We start from the raw sequence: 14576 nt of genomic DNA, 5'->3' as shown, positions 1-14576 counted from the left end.
AATTACACCTGCTTTTTGCAGAAGTGGGTGAAGGTGTGTGTGGGTACGTGTGTTTCACCCTTAATTTTGCCCTCAGTAAGTTTTGCCCTTGCAGTGCCTTGTTCTCAGCTCTCAGTAAAATACAGGCTGAATATTTCCCTTTCAGAAAAGTGAAATGAGATTAAATGGATCTGCTCTGTTTATTTAACAGGATTTGATTTACAACAAAACAATTTAACTGGAAAACATTGCTGAGAGGACTGGCATACCTCTGGGGAATGTTAATGTGTTACTGGGATTATGCAAGGAATGAATAGAGTGGAATCCTCAAACACTCACTTGAACTTCCTTGCAGTTTAGGGGCCTATTTGTACAGGGAAAGGCTTATTGTGATGTTACATGTATATAATATTGATGACAGTGATCATAAATTATATGCATGATATATATAGATGCAGTTATTCCAGTCAGGACATTGACAGCCTCCTCTTACATGGTCCCTCCTGAAGGTGACAGGATGACCTGTTGCAACAAGATTTTGAGACTGAGATACCATTTCCAGGCAGTGACTCTTTTCTCTGTGACCAGTGAAAGAAGTGGCTAAAGGTGGCCCTGCACTGGAGTATTCCTGACAGAATATCCAGGAGCTTGCAGACCCCGTGGGGTCTGCAGTGTGGGCTGGCTGCCACCCCACACTGGTGGGGTGTTTCTGGTGTTTCTCTGCAGCATTGCAGAAAAAACACTTTATTGTCTTTATTGTTACCAGCGCTGCTTATCACCACAGGTGTCTGATATGTACACTTAGCACCTTCTCACTCACGTCCTGTTGGGTGGCTGTCAGCTCTTGCTCTTCTCACTGATGCCTACTCCAAATGCCCTGCACATGCCCCAGGTGGCAGCAGGGTGGGTGAGGACATTCCTGTCACCATCCCCATCCACCCTGACCCCATCCCTTGTTAGAAGCAGAAGGCTTTGCAGGAGAGGTCTGGTATCACCAGGGACAGACCGGACACTTGGAATCACAGAATCCCAGAATGGTTTGGGTGGGAAGGAACCTTAAAAATCCTCTTGTTCCATCCCCTGCCATGGGCAGGGACACCTTCCACTATCCCATGTTGATCCAAGCTCTGTCCAACCTCGCCTTGAACGCCTCCAGGTAGAGCATCATCTCATGTGCTGCTGAAGTGCACTGTCACAGTGTACCTGTGAAAAGCTGCAAAATCTTGGCTGATTTTTAAGTACAGAATATTGCAGACAGCTAAAAATCAAGGCATGAGGGTGATTGTCAGCTACCCTACTCTAGATTCACTCTCAGTTCTTACTCTGTGACTGCTGAAGTGGTGATGAAATAGTTCCTGCTATGATCCAAATGTCTTCTGAAAGGCTTCTTCAGGTTTGGGGTGGAAGTTCTTCCTTAGTAATGCAGGTGTGTACTATCTGAGGTAGGATACTGGACTTCCTTCTATAGAGGTGACTGTAATCATCCCCATTTTTAGGTTCTCCTAACCAATTCCCATCAGCACATGATTCAAAGCCAGGATCCAGAGCCAGTCAGGCCTTGGAAAACACTGGGAAAGCTGTTGTGTGTTTGGTTTCCCCTGTGTGCTGATCACTGGGTTTCACCTAGTGATTAATATAAACTTCACAGGGGTGATGTGGAGTCACTGGCAAGTGTCAGGCACTGTCCAGCCCCATTTCCACACAGCAGGATGCTCCCTGTGAGCCTTCTGTATGGCTCCTTGAGGCCTCCATTTGCAGGATTAATCAGGGTTTGTGTAAAATGTTCAAATTCTTTTGCTAGTCTACACTTGTGCTCTTCAAGTTTTCATCTAAGTGCAAAGTAAACACATCTGTTACCCTGAGCAACCAAAGGATCTGGGCAGATCTTGAATAAGATACAAAATTATGTAGGAACAAGAGCTGTTACTACATGTACAGTGCTCTGGAGCACAAATCTGATGAGGAGCAGCTGAGGGGATGAGTGACAGAACAAAGGGAAATGGCCTCAAGTTGTGCCAGAGGAGGTTCAGGTTGGATATTAGGGAAAATTTCTTACTGAGAGAGTGGGCAGGCATTGGCACAGGATACCCAGGGCAGTAGTGGAGACACTGGCCCTTGGAAGTGTTCAAAAATGAGTAACCATGCCACTTCATGATACATTTTGTGAACAGGGTGGGATTCAGGCAGAAGTTGCGCTTGATAATCTTGGAGGTCGTTTCTATTTTTAGTTGTCCTATGGTTTTGTGTCTCGTGGCAGCTCCTGCCCTCTCACCTCGCTGCACTCTGTCCTCTCAGAGATCTCCACTAGATGGTGGAATGGACCAGTGAAAGAGTTTGTGCAGTGACAAAGGCACACGATCAGGCTGTGGTGACACCCGTGGGGATCTCGGAGCTGCTCTCAGGACCAGATCCTGGAGCACCACACGTGCCCTGCGTGTCAGGGGGCATTTGGCAGCACCCCTCTGCATCAGTCTCTGCTGTGCCATCCCAAACCCGCTGGGACTGAAGAATTGTGATCCTTCCACAGGTCTTGATTCTTTCAGGCAAGGGGGTTTCACCTTCAGGCCTCTTCCTCTCTACTTCCTTTTCTGCATGGAGAAGAGCTGCCTTTTTCCTCGGGGGCAAGTAGTGAACCCACTGATGTGCTGCAGAGCTCATCCATGCTAGGAAGGGAATGTTTTGGCTGGAGGACTGTGAATGAGAATGGCACAGCATGTCACCAAAGTCGGGGGGGGGGAGAAAAAGTTCTGCAGGTGCAGAAGATGTGTGTGATGGGGATTGAAGCTCTCAAGTCTGTCTGATGGAGCCAGTGCTGAACTGAGACCAGCTCTCAGTCCTCAGCCCTGAGAGATCATGTCACAGTTCTGTGCCTCAGTTTCTCCTGTGTAAGATGGAGTCAAGGAGTCCAATCTTTTGGGGACGGTCTTTTGTTATCTACAACGAACTGGGCATCAGAGCTCTCTGTTTTCATTACCGACTCTGCTGGTGACTTGTGGGACTGTGCCCTCTGTACCTGGAGTCACAGGGAGCTGAGGCTTTAGCTCCACTCATGACACTGTCCAGAGCAGAGGGATAAGCCTGCACTGTCCTGGTTCCCTCGTTTCAGTTAGAGCTGCAAGTCCTGCACACAGCAAAGGGAGATCTGCCAGAGCCAGCTGCTGCTGAAGGGGTGGTGGGTGCTGTTTGTGCTGCTGTCACTGTTTGGCCAGCCTGGTGAAGGTGTAGGCTGCAGGCCTTCATGTCTGCAGAAAGACTCATGCAGATTTGATGAGTGGAGAAGCTGTAGAAACAGAATGAGATTTTTTCCTTTAACAAATGAACTTTCCTTCCCTAAGGGGACTGTGCTGGTGGTGGTTTTGCCAGGAGATAACCTGGTCTAGGGGGAAGTGTCCCTGCCCAGAAGGCTTGGAATGAGATGTCCTTTAAAGTTCCTTCCAACCCAAACCATCCTGTGATTCTGTGACACCTTTTTTCTGAGGACAGAAACCACACAGACCATCTGAAGCCTAAGGAGTGTCCTCAGCTCCCCCAGTGCTCTGCAAGAGTGCATTTCCAGCTCGTGCATTCTGGAGAGGCCAAGCCAGCTGCCACGGAATGTGTTACAAAGACATGCAAGGACAAGAGGCAGGATTATCAAGAGCTGCTTCACTCTATCTGCATGACTGAGCAAAATTTAATTACCTCTGCTCTCAGGAGAGCTGCCTGGCCCTTGTACATGAACCATGAGATTTAGGTTTCTAACGATTTGCAGTGCTGCGCCAGGTCTGTGAGCCCTGCAGCCTGTAAGGTGCCTCTAGTAGAGACCAGGGAAAGCTGGGACAAGGACGCTGTAGTGAGTCATCCAATAAAAAGAATGGTGTAGGGAAAAGAGACCTGCTACCCACAGGAAGCATGCTGGTTGGCTTTTCCATTCAATCATCTGCCTTTAATGTTTTTAGCCTGTCATATTTCCATAGGTCCATTTTCACCTGCCTCTTTGATACTGTGAGCTTGACTGTCTGCGGGTTTTCTCTGGTGCCCAAATCTTCATTCACTGATTGTTGTGTTTGTATTTTCAAGTATTTTCAAGTCTTGTGTTTGTATTTTCAAGTCTTAAGTTTTCAAGTCTGAAGTTTGTATTTTCAAGTCTTAAATTTTATCTGCTGTCAAGTAACACCTTCTGTTCTTATTGGCCAAGGAGACTAATTGTTCCTTTTCTGTCTAGCAGCAGCAAGGAGCCACCATAAAATTATCTCACAGAGCTGCTCTTCAGTCATGGTTGTGCTAATGAACTAAGTGTTTAAGAAGAGGCTTGGTCCAGAGAGCTGAAAGGACCAGGTGAGAGATCTGCAGGAACATTTGTTGAGATGACTTCACCCTGGGATGTCAGGGTGTGCCTGTAGGTTCTACAAACAAACCCAAACCATCCCTGCTACTTGTGACCTTGTCAGTCATACATGTTTTGCTGTTGTGATAAAGTGCAGGGCAGGTTGCCTGTCTGAGCATTTGATAAATGGGCAGAATTGCTGTGGTGGGACCTGCATGGGGGCAGGAATGTCACTGCCAGGCACAGAACAGGGTCTCAGTGCTTAGAAAAATAACGCAGTCACCCAGGGAGAGTCAGGTTCAGCAAACCTGAAGAGTTCTGCAGGGTAGGAACACTCAGCAAAGCACTGAGGTGCCAAGAGGCTAAACAGGTTTTGGCCTCATTATTTGCCACGTACCATACATAAACAGAGTGTGGCCAAGGTTTACATTAAGGCCAGCCAGGTGTGCCAGGCCCAGGGCAGGAGGTGAGGCACTGCACAGACACACCGGGGGGAAGGGTCTCACCTCTCCTTGAGTTCATATTCTTAACAGAAAAGTCAGGGAAAAGAATAAATGTGATTCTCTGTAGCATTTTTCCTTGATTTAAAATACACACCAGGGTCAGTGTTCCCCCAGCTCCTTTTTGGCTCTCAGCACATCTTAACCTTGATCCATGAGGGACATTTTCAGGTACCAGGACAGAGCTGAGCCCTCTCCAAACACAGGGACTGTGAACCATCTGGTCAAGTCCAGGTTATCACACACAGAGGCCACCATGGCTAGAAAATCAGATGGGACCCACCATAGGAGACCAGCAAACCACTATGAGGGAGCACCAGAATCCCAGAGGAGCTTTGGGGATGTGAAATTATACCTGTCCCTAATCCAGGATGCTTTTGTGGATGTGTCAAAGACTGGAATTTTTTAAAATACTGTTTCTCTGCCACTACTGTGAGTGTCCCATCAGCTCACTGACCACACAAAACAGCCCAGCTGGAGTTCATTTAAAGCTCTGCTCAAATGCTTCTTTTTTCTGTCTTTAAACCTGACAATATTTGCTTTGTAATGATTCAACTCTGCTTTGACCTCAACATTTGCCTGGTAGCAAAGATGAATTCTGCATAACCAGAGAACATCTGAGTCTTCCCATTCTTCTGGGAATAGTCTCAGCTCTATTCAAGGCATAAGGGAGCTGCTTTTTCCCAATACCACACAGGAAGGTTTGGAGCTGCAAACAGGTACCAGGGTGCAAGAAGTAGATTTTAGGGACTAGGATCAGCCAGGAAGCTCTCAGAAAATGTTAGGTTCTCCCAAAAGTTTGTAGATACCTCTGAAAAAAGAGAGAGGAATATTTTTTTTATACAGGCACATAGTGACAGGAAAAGGGGAAATGGTTTTAAATTGATAGAGGGAAGGGTTAGTTGAGATATCAGGAATAAATTCTTCCCTGTGAGGGTGGTGAGGCACTGGCACATGGTACCCAGAGAAGCTGTGGCTGCCCCATCTCTGGAAGTGCCCAAGGCCAGGTTGGATGGGACTTGGAGCAACCTGGGACAGTGGAAGGTGTCCCTGCCATGGCAGAGGGTGGAGCAAGATGAGCTTTCAGGTCCCTTTCTAACCAAATTATTCCATGGCTCTGTAATTCTGTGATCTAGGGATGAAGACACAGTGTTTTGCTGGGGATCCCATAGGATTTCTGGCAGAGTTAAGGGATGAGAACAAATCTCCATGTTTCACTCTGCAACACAAATCTGAGAAGATCACTCTGATGCACAGAACAGCTGACACAGACTCACAACCAATGTCCCTTTCCCTCATTTTTGGGGATTTTTTTTTTTTTTTTGGCTGTAAAAAAAGGTGGAATCCTTCCATTTTAGGAGCAGAGCATATGTGATCACCAGCAGGAGAGACTGTGCCACCAGCACAGCACAGGGATGTGTGGGAGCTGTGGGACCTGGCCTTGGCCTGAGAGCAGCAAAGCACAGCTCAGCACAGGCAGAAGGAGCTCCACTGCCAAAGTGCTAAGCAAACAGAGGAACTGGTGTGAGGAAAGCAGCATGAGCAGAGGGTTGGAGAAGTATGGAGCAAATATGCAGGCAGAAAAGTTTCCAGGGCAGCATTGCTGGCTGAGAAAGATGAGGTCCCACAGTGTCACTCCTGTGAGTCTCTTCCTGGAAAGCTCGGTGAAAGGAGGAAAGACACAAAGGCTCCAGAGAGAGGATGAAGGAAATGCAGGTTGACACAAAGCCCTGAGAGAGGAGGAATGCCCTGGGGGGTTCCTGGATGGACTCCTACAGAGGTGAAGCTAAGCTGGCAAGGAAAACTCCTAGGGCAGCTGAGCCCATGCTCTGCCCCAGCCACGTGCAGGTCTGCTGTGCCACAGGGGAGATGGCAGTTCCACGGGCACACCATGGGGCCAGCATCCAGTGGGGGGCTTTTGCAAATGTCCACAGTCAAAGAAATCCAACAAAAAGCTTTGCCTCTAACAAGCAGCCTCTGGCTGCAGCAGGTAACAGGAACAGGGGATCAGCAGAACTCAGGTGGTTGTTTCAGGAGCTGGATGGGCTTTGAGCCACCAGATCAAACATAAAACCCTGAGTAAAACATTTTGGGTGCATGCACTGCAGGTGTAGCACAGCTCATGGTATGACTGAGCAGCAAAGCCCCTGAGAACAGCCTGTCACCACCAGTGACATCCCTGAATCCACCCCGAAGGGACACAACAGCTCCACAGTGCAGGGACGTGCACTGGGATTCACAACAGTCTAAAAGGTCTTTTACTCCCTTTCACTGATTTTCTTGGACTCCTTCACTTTGAACCTGATTCTGCAGGTGGCCTCTTCCTCCTGCTGTGTCATTTAGTTTCTAATTTTGAAGGGGGAAAAGCTTGAGGGATTTCAACCCTTTTTTGAGTGCATAAATGCTTTGTTGGTTGGTAGCGAGAGTGTCACACAACCGATGTGAGATGTCTCAAAAGGCACTTCATGAAAAAGGACAAATCGCTCATTTTGCATGCAGCCTTAAGGACACAAATCCCTGCTTTAAGTGCTCTTTAAAATCTTTATGAAATGTGTGAGAAATACAGTGACATTCGGTTAATTCAATTGCGGGATAATTTCAACTTCGATTTAATTAAAACAAAACTCCTGAAATAAAACCATTTGTATTCTTGACACAAACCCATTTGCACTCTACTTCTGCTGGGCTGATGGAGATGTGATGAGTTTTTCACTTAGAGGCCACTTCACAGCTAATTTTTATACTGTTTTTGCTTAACTGACAATAAAGAAATACTCACACACTTGTGCTACAAATTCCTGCCTCAGTTTATAACATTTCCTTGCACAGAGTCATTACAGAAGAAATCCTCAAGCACAGAAGAAACCCTCAAGTCAAAGGTGTTGAGTGCTCTCTCCTGCTGTGCTACAGCCAAACTAAAGCTTCCAGCTCCTTTTGTTGAACATTCCTGTGCTGCAGACGGGACCTTGTGAGGTGTGAGCAGATTGTAAACCCAAATCTTTGCCGAGAAGCCAACATTGTGAAAGGCACAAAAGCATGAAGAGCTCAAAGGGGTTGAAGGTGTGAAGAGAGAGGCAGTCCCAGCATGCTGGGCTCCCACACCAGGCAAGTTGCACAACCCTGACAGACCTGAGTGGGGGGGGGGGGGGTAACAGGATTTATTTCTTTCAGTCAGGAGTGGGAGAAGCTGGGTCAGGAAGAGAGGGAAGCTCTGCACAAGCACACCTGCGTTGTTTGCAGGTATAAACGGGTGCCATCCATCCCTGTGTTTGAGAGAAGGAGTAGTGAACTCAGCAATACCCACCCCACGGGGAAGCACTTGCCATTTTTATTTGTTCTCTCCATCTTGATCTCTCTAGCATAAGGCCGAGCATGTCCTTAAGAGTCCAGCAGCAGGAGGGGATGTGCCATGAGGGCAGATCAGGGAAACTTTTGTCCCGGCCATCACCCTGGGGCTGTGGTCCTGCTGTGCTTGCACAGGGGCAACTGGATGGGCCAGAGGAATTTTAATCCTGAATGATTTCCACATTCCTTCCAGCCTGGCAAAGGATTCTGCTGAGGCATCAACTGCCTTGTCCAGCTCAGCCTGTCCTGCATCTGATAAGTTAATTGAGGATTTAATTGAGGAATTAATTGAGGCATTCTGCTGGTTACTACAACATTATTAGTCAGCTTCCCAGAGTTGGAGCTTTCTAGTTCGTTTGGATTCAGCCCTGTAAATAACTCAATACCATTAACCTCCTCCAAAATCCCTGGAGTGGTGGCTGCTGGAAACTTGAGGGATCAGTACCCTTTTTGCCAGCCTTTCTCTGAGTGCTGTTTTGCTCAGCTCAAGGAAGAAAGTTCACTTTGGAAGCAGAAGTGCTGAAAAGTATTTTTTCCTTCGTGTCCTGGTTCTGCAGTTGCAGTTGGTTGTGCTGTTCATTAACTCTCATTCTGACATTTGGCTTGGTGGTCTAGGAAGATGTTCAGCTTTTGTTCTCAAAATCATACAATACCAGAGAGATTTCCACCTCTGTTCAGTGCATTTGTGCACATTGGAGATGTAAGATGTAATGCATCCGGAAGGTAAAAACAGCACTTCTGTTAAATTTGAGTTCCTGAACTATAACATTTTAAACCAAAAACTTGACGTGATTGTCTCTAACCCTTTGGGGCCCATTCTGGTCTTATTCAAATTGGTGTGAATGGGAATAAGCCAATGGGATAGTCATGGGACAAGGAGGCAGAGGCAGCTCTGTGTTTTCATAGAATAACAGAACAGCTTGGGCTGAAAGGGACCTTAAAGCTCATCTCATTCCATGGACACCTTCCACTGTCCCAGGTTGCTCTGAGCCCCATCCAGCCTGGTCTTGGACACTGCCAGGAATCCAGGGGCAGCCACAGCTTCTCTGGGCACCCTGTGCCAAGGCCTCATAAACCTCACAGGGAACAATTCCTTCCCAGTATCCCATCTAACCCTGCCCTCTGGCAGTGGGAAGCCACTTCTTGTCCTGTTCTTCCAGGCCCTTGTCCAAACTCTCTCCAGCCTTTTTGTAAGCCCCAATTTGCCCTTGGCAAACCCATTCCAACTCTTTGTAGTCACTTCCCCATCCTGCACACATTTGGATAAGGACTCCAAGAGGATGTGCTCCATGACCTATCTTTGCATAGACAGGTGACTGGCCCAGAGTTCCCAGTCCTCTTCTTGCCCCAGCTGGTGCAAATTCAGCAGGAATGTAAAACCCTGCCCGACGTTGTCCCTAGGCATTTTTACTGGCTTCAAATCATAAAGGAATGCCACTCTGATGAACACAGGCAGAGTATGGCCACAGAGTTCTTCTGGGTCAGAGGCACTTTTCACTCCTGTTGTTCTTCTGCCTCTTTCTCTTCAGCTGAGCAGCTGCTGCAGCTGTGCTTGTTCCAAATTGCAGCATGATGTTAATTTTCTCAGATCTGTCTATCGAGGAGGATTTCATTTCAATTGGCAGAAGACAATGCACTGAAACAGCTACAGCCAAGACAAAGATGGAAATTAACATTTGTAAAAAAAGAAAGGGACAAAAGAAATGTTGGTGACAAGGAAGAAAGTGAAACAAAAATGAAATCATTGTCATTGTCTGACTACAAAGGAAAAGGGGTCCAGGGATGAAGATTCCTGTCATGCCAGCTTGCTGCCTGGGACTCATTCCGGAGGGGGAAACAGTTGTCCATGAACAGGACATGGCTGTGAGCCCATCACCCACCATCAGTCCAGGAGCAGGGATTCAATGATCCATGGTACTCACTGTCAAAGCTGTGCATACCCCTCTGTTAGGCAGATTGTTCTAAAATGTCCCCCCAGGAAGAGGGAAGATGCCCCAAATGACTGCCAGGTTGCGTTGCAAGATTCTGACTGATCCTTAACCTTCCACCATTGCTGGTGATTAATCAGGAGCAGTTCTAACCCCTCAGCTGGGAAAGGTCACTCCTACCCTGCACTGTTGTCCTGGACTGGATCAAGGGATGGATGGATGGATGGATGGATGGATGGATGGATGGATGGATGGATGGATGGATGGATGGATGATGGATGATGGATGGATGTATGATGGATGGATGGATGGATGGATGGATGGATGGATGGATGGATGGATGGGTGGATGGATGGATGGATGGGTGGATGGATGGATGGATGGATGGATGGATGATGGATGGATGGATGGATTGAGCCCTAGAGACCAGGAGCTGCAGTGTTCAGGGACCTGCCCACACCCACAGGGGTCTCCAAGAGTTCAGTTTGAAGCACATGGAAGAGGCTGTGCCTGTCCTGCTGTGGATAAGTCACACAAATCCTGGCGAGGCTTCTCCCACTCAGAGCATGGTGACTGGTCCAGAAGAAGCCAGTTCTTAGTGGCCTGCCCATCCCAGCCTGTCCTGCTGCCCTGGGTGACAGGAACTCACCATTTGCACTGGAGTAGGTGCTTCATCTGTTCCAGGAGAAACAGAAATTTTGCTGCAATCTGCAATAAAACCCATTTTTCTGGTCTGGGTTGGTTATCGTCTGTCCATCTCAGGTGACAACAGTTGCTGCTCTAGTTCATCTAAAGGTGATGCTTGAATTCCTCTTCCCAGAGACAGGATTGGGTTGTGCCTGGGCACTGGTGCTGTTTTGTTAGGGGGAACAGTTGTGGCCAGGACCCACACTGGACACGAGTGGACTGATACGGGGTCACGGTGAGGTGCAATTGCACTCTTTATTTCTTATTCCCATCTCCTGTCTGGAGCTGACTCGAGGCTCTGCCCTGGAGCTGTTGCCCAGCGGGGAGCTCACTTCACAGCCCCGAAGTCAACAGAAACTTTGGGACCTCCAAAAAAAAAAAAAAGTCTTTTTTTTTAAGAAGATGAAACTATTCTTCAAATGGCAGCTAGTACCTGTAACTCGGCGACAGTTTCCCCAGTAGCAGGCACAGGCGTGAACAGGGAAAGCTCAGCCAAAGGACAGATCTGAGGGGTTTTTGAGGCTGGGAATCAGCTTTGTGGGAACCGCAGGGACTCATTTACAAGTAATGAATCATGAAACAGCAGGAAGCGAACGAGCCAAGAGAAAGTGTGAGCTCTGCAATTAACTCCGGAGTGCTGAGGTGAATAACAAAGCGAGGCGATACCAGGGCAGAAAGCAGGTCTCCAAGCTGGGAGTGTTGCAAGACTAATTTCTGTAAGCCACAGTTTTTCCAAGCAACTTTTAGTCAAAGAAATTGCTACTTTCTCTTGAACTAAAGCAAATCCCATGTGCATGTATTTATCAGGCAAAACAGCTGACAGCTTTTAACTCGAATTTAAATTTATGAGTGACCCAGATCAGCAAAAACCAGAAAACCATCTCCTTGAACAGTCCTGCTGGCAGGTCCTGTGCGGAACCAAGGTGAGCAGCAGGTATCAGATAAGCCCTTGGGGCAGGTGAAGGATGGGTTTCCACTGTAAGAGACACTGGTGAGTTATCAGTTTACAATGAAGATGAAGGAAAACATGTGTTATTAATTATCCCCTGGATATGAGGAGGGGTTGGAAGTTCAAGTGAGGAGGCAAAGGACCCAGGGCAGCAGAACGTGTGTGTGGCAGAGCCACCACGAGCAGGGCCTGGGGCTGGTGCACAGGACAGTGCGTGCTGTTCCCAGCCCTGTTATGGGCACATGTGTTACACACTGCCTGGGAAGGGAGAGTTCTCTTTGTATGGAGCCTGGAGATAGACAAAACTCTTCCAGGACAACTATCTTTTAATAATGTCCCCCAGGTCCCAGTAATCCATCCTCTTTGAGGCACCATGCCAGGAGCAGCTGTGTCACAGCAGCTGGCTCCCCCTGTAATTCCTGGTACAGTCATGTGGAAGTTGTTGGGATCTGTGATATTTAAATGATCCTGAGATATTAGAAAGTCTCTGTCTTTCAGCCCCACTGCCAAAGAAGGAGTCATAATTTGTCTGTGCTGGTTTTCAAGGTTGTTTATTTCTTCTTATCTGAAATATTTTCTCTCTGACCTGCAGCAGGTCTGTCTCACAGGGCAGCGTGCGGGGCTCTGCCCCTCAGTGGGATGTTACAAATATTATATACTAGAAACTACGTGTGCTATATTTACAATAACGTGCCAATATCCATCACCCATGTTGAACAGTGTGTCCCCAGCCCAAACCAACAGAAAAATGCCAACACCACAGTGAAACATGGAGGGCATGAAGAAGAAGAAAAAGGACAAGGCACTCCCAATTTTCCTCCATCTTGCCCCCTTTGAACCCCTTATCTAGAATCCTAAAATTCTACTTTTGCACCTGTGCCACACTAATTACTGCTTGTATCAAACACTCAGAGCTTGTAATTCATCCTGTAAGACTGAAAACTCTTTTCCATGGACAGAGATCAGAGACAGTGTCTCTCAGGGCTCTGTACAGGGGGGCTCCTGAACCCCTGACAGGGTCCCAGACCTTCCAGGGCAGCCAGAGGGATGCCCTGGATTCCCACAGAAGTGAGGAAACTTCTCCAGCAAACATGAATTTCAGCTGATAAGCCCATGTTTTGTGTTCCTTTCTCCCATTTGATGTTACCACAGAAATCCACATGAGCATAAACCACGCCATCACCTCTCCTGGGTAGGTTAAAGTTCAGTGTTACCAAACTGTCTCAGGGTCAGGCACCCAGCACCATCACCCTCTGGACAAAGGATGGAGTCCAGCACCACAGCCTCACTGGATCCAACAAAGATCCAATGGATCCTGGAGAGCCCTGAAAGCCCTGCCGTCAGACATGGCCCAGGGCTTTACGTGCTGTCCCTTTCCTCCTGGTCTGTATTCACAGAGTTTGGGTCACCCTGGCCCTTCACGTGCCCATTCACCCTTCTACTGGCAAACATCAGAGGAACAGCTCTCCTTCCTCCTGTGCCTCTCATGTGGAATAAGTGGAGCAGGCACAGGAGGAGCAGAGACTGTTTCTTTTTGTGTCCCTGGTGCAGCATCCCCTCTGAGAGCTGTCAGTTCACGTGCAGCTCTGGTTTTTGCCTGGGCTCTGTGAATAACCACAAGTGCCACTTGGCTGGAATAATTGCTTCCAAGCATGCAAAGGATAGAAGGCACAGCCAGAGGCACGGCTGGAAACTTGTTGGAAATAAGTGTTCAAGAGACCTGAGCAGAAACCCTGAGAGGAGTCAGCATTTGTGGCCTCAGCCATGCAGGGATGGCAGGATTGTCACACAGAGTCCATCACACCAGCTCGTGCTGCTTTTGCACTGTCTCTCTGCCCCAGTGACCCCACCATGCTCACCCCTGATCTAGTGACTAGAGCTGCTGCAGGACAGCCACTGAGGGTGGGAAATGCCCAAAGCAGTGATGTCCCACACCTGGCATCTAGAGACCCTCATTCCTTTGTGTGTGTTTTCTCTCCCTGCTTCTTCTCTGACCTCTTTTTGTTTTCTTTGCACCCCTTACTGGTTTCCCAGACCCATGAGGAGAGCAGATCAAACAGAGGGGTGCTCTGGGCTTGTCTCCCAAGCGTTGGGAGAGCTGAGTTAGGCAGAGCAGGGAAGGTGGTGCCTGTCAGTGTGAGGCACCAAACCTCTGTGCAGATGCTGTCACTGAGCAGCAAAGCAGCACTCACTCCCTGTAGCTTAATCCCCTGACCCCAGACCTGCATCACTGCAGCCACAGGAGTAATTCTTGGTGTTTACATGGGTCAGCAGCCAGACAAGGACTTGGCTGGGATTTTCCCAGCAGGTCACACGGCTGTTTGCTAATCAGCAGTAGCATAAACACTGCCAGGCTCCTCATGGGTCACTTGCTAGGGACAGGCTAAACAAACCATCACCAGAAGAAAAGCTGAATGGCTGAGTGGATGAGATTTGAAACAACTGTATTGGAGTCCCGAGTCTGTGCCCTGGAGGGGTTTCAGGGCTTGTGAAAAGGAGAGGTGGTTGGCTGGGAGGCTTGGAGCTCAGCCTGAGTCCTGGACGGGGCAGGAGGGTGTACATGAGGTGGGCCCCATGCGAGCACATGAGCTTGAACCCACCAGGGATGGGAAAGAGTTTTCCCCTCCCTCAGGCTCACTGTGCCAGGCAGTGCTCCAGGGAGCTTGGTGATAGCTTCATTTCAACAACTCCTGTGGTTTGCCCCTGCCATGAGTGTCTGTTTACCTGGAGATACAAACTATGCCTGGAAATCCACCTCAGCTGCCCTGGCAGAGGGCAACAGTTGTGGAGGAGTTCTGTTCCACTCCCCTGCCATGGACAGGGACAACTTCCACGGGACCAAGTTACTCCAAGCCCCATCCAACCTGGCCTTGGACACTTCC

This window comes from Vidua macroura, chromosome 25 (genome assembly GCF_024509145.1).
Source record: "Vidua macroura isolate BioBank_ID:100142 chromosome 25, ASM2450914v1, whole genome shotgun sequence".
In the NCBI taxonomy this organism is placed as follows: domain Eukaryota; kingdom Metazoa; phylum Chordata; class Aves; order Passeriformes; family Viduidae; genus Vidua; species Vidua macroura.
Note: the sequence above shows the minus strand (reverse complement) of the source record.